This window comes from Meriones unguiculatus, chromosome 8 (assembly GCF_030254825.1).
Source record: "Meriones unguiculatus strain TT.TT164.6M chromosome 8, Bangor_MerUng_6.1, whole genome shotgun sequence".
Taxonomy (NCBI): Eukaryota; Metazoa; Chordata; class Mammalia; order Rodentia; family Muridae; genus Meriones; species Meriones unguiculatus.
In genome coordinates this window covers 119546014-119548234 of record NC_083356.1, presented here as the reverse complement: position 1 = coordinate 119548234, position 2221 = coordinate 119546014, and the positions used below count along the sequence as shown (strand labels likewise).

Sequence of the window (2221 nt, the reverse complement as noted above, 5' to 3'; positions counted from 1 at the left end):
ATAACAAAACAAGGAGGATTAAATGGAGTGAAGGGGGTGGGAGGGCAGGGTAGAAGGGGATTCTTCGGAGTAATAACTAACACGGAAAGCTCTGAAAAAGCCACATACAAACTCACCACTGTAGAAGCTACAGAAAATACATGCGTATACACATATAAAAGGAGTTTAAATGGAGTTACCCTATCATAAGGGGCCAGTGCCTTGACCGGATACTACAGGCTCAAATAAAAGGCTCAGTGCCAGGCATTTGTTGTCTTTTTTCCAGTTGTTGGTCAGAGGGGTCCCATTACATTCCCCTCCCCCGCAAAATTACAGATTATTTGTTGTGGCTCCTGATGGCAAAGCCACATTGTTGAAGACATCACATGTTTGGGTTACAGGGCATGGAGAAATCAAGCTGGTACGGAACTGAAAGCTTCATCCCTACTAGCTGCGTTTGGCAGAGCTGCAAGGTTCTATATATGCTAAGAGAAACGCAATCAACAACGTTACCCAGTTGCCGAAACAGCAGATTTGAGGCCTGCTGCACAAGATAAAACTCAGGCCTGGTACTACTAAGTAGGCCAACAAACCTGTGGCTGGCCAGGTCATAGAACCTGATAATACCAGAAGCCGTGAACAACCTAACGATGTTATTCTGTTAAGTGGACGTAGTACCAAGCTCCCCCTCCATTTGTCAGCCCTTGTCGATGAAGCAGTAGACGGTGATGAGTACAGAAACACACAGCTGGCAGAGAACAGAAGACTGTGGCGTGCTCACCTCTAAATGAAACGTCTGCACCACACTCAGCTCCTCACAGCTCAGCAGCCGCCATAGAAAAGAGGGGCAGGAAGACTGTGAAAGCCAGAGGTGGTGGGTTTCTGAAACAGTTGCCGGACATGACAAGGTCGTCCCATACACGGCCTTGTGGCAGCCGTGGCTACGTATGGAAGGCTTTTACAAGATCAAGCCTAACAAAATCCCAGCATGAGTGGGAGAGGGGCTCACGAAGTTCCACCTCTAGCCAAGGGGCCATTTGTTGACAATTTGTCTTTTGGGAAAGAGAGTCATTTTTCTCTAAGCATGTGGTACATACACACACTCTCTCCAATACAAAAATAAATCAACCAATCAACCTCTTTTGTGCTTTTGTTTTTTTTTAGAAGTGCAAAGTCATCCTCAGCTACATAGCAAGTTGAGATGCATTCTGGGATATAGGAGGTCCTTTCTCTTAAAAAAAAAAAAAGCTTTTCCTTGGCATCCCTGCACGGAAATGCTGTTCAATCCCTTTTCACCTTTTTAGAGGAACAAGAGCTGACTGGCATTTACTGGTTACATAATCCTTCTCCATCTGAAGAAGTATGACAAGAGGCCTCACTGCCTCCCTGTCAGACTACCGTCACCCTCCTGACATTCGGAGATGGCCAAAGACAAAAGGTTAAAGCAGCATGGAGCTCTTCTCAGGCGGAAAACTCCTCACACAGACCTCATGCAAACTGACACATCATGTGGGGCGTTTAAAAGTGAGGGATGACACCTGCCCCCAGAGGCACTGCAGGTGTGGCTGCTGTGTGGCGGAAAGGAGGGAGGCGGGTCTGTCTATGCTCAGTCTTCTGACCCGTGAACATCTGAATGATGAGTGGCCTAACATCCCCTGAAAATAGCGAGCCCCAGATGACCGCCAGTCTAGTGCTAGGGGTCTCGGACAGGGGGCTAGCCTGAGGGGGCTGCCAACCCAGGGCCACACAGACCCCTCTCCCAGGTGAGGAGCAAGCTGGAGAATAGGAGAGCCCCACCTGGGGCTGAAGGCCTCAGGTGGGAGTGAGTCCAAGACAGACCACCCTTGCAGTGGCCACTTGGGCAGGTTGGGCCAGGAGCAAGGCCAAGATGGTTACCAGACCAGCACCGTGGGGCCTAGCCCGAGAGGACCTCCAGTCTGGAGCTGTGCAGGCCTCGGAGAGCAGGCTACGCCCGAGATGACTTCTGCCTGGTGCCATAATGCACAAATGGGACATAGCACTCCCCAAACCACTCCTAAGACGACCTCTGACACTCAGAAACCCCAGGCATTAGTAAGAGGAGCAAGTAAGTGGTGGAGAAATAAAAGAGAAAGAGAAACAGAAGGAGGTGGGCACGGTAAAGAGAGGCAGAGCCCGAGCCTCAACGGTAGTGAGGAACAGCCCGATGTGAGTAGCTGGTGGTCTTCTGGGCCACATCTAGGTCCATGGGCCTGCAGCAACA

At 50.2% G+C, this 2221-nt stretch overlaps 1 pseudogene; it reads left to right on the top strand.

Moving 5' to 3' along the window:
* The first annotated feature begins 1516 nt into the window (after positions 1 to 1516).
* On the top strand, positions 1517 to 1632 carry LOC132656142 (small nucleolar RNA SNORA17; annotated as a pseudogene).
* Positions 1633 to 2221: the final 589 nt, after the last annotated feature.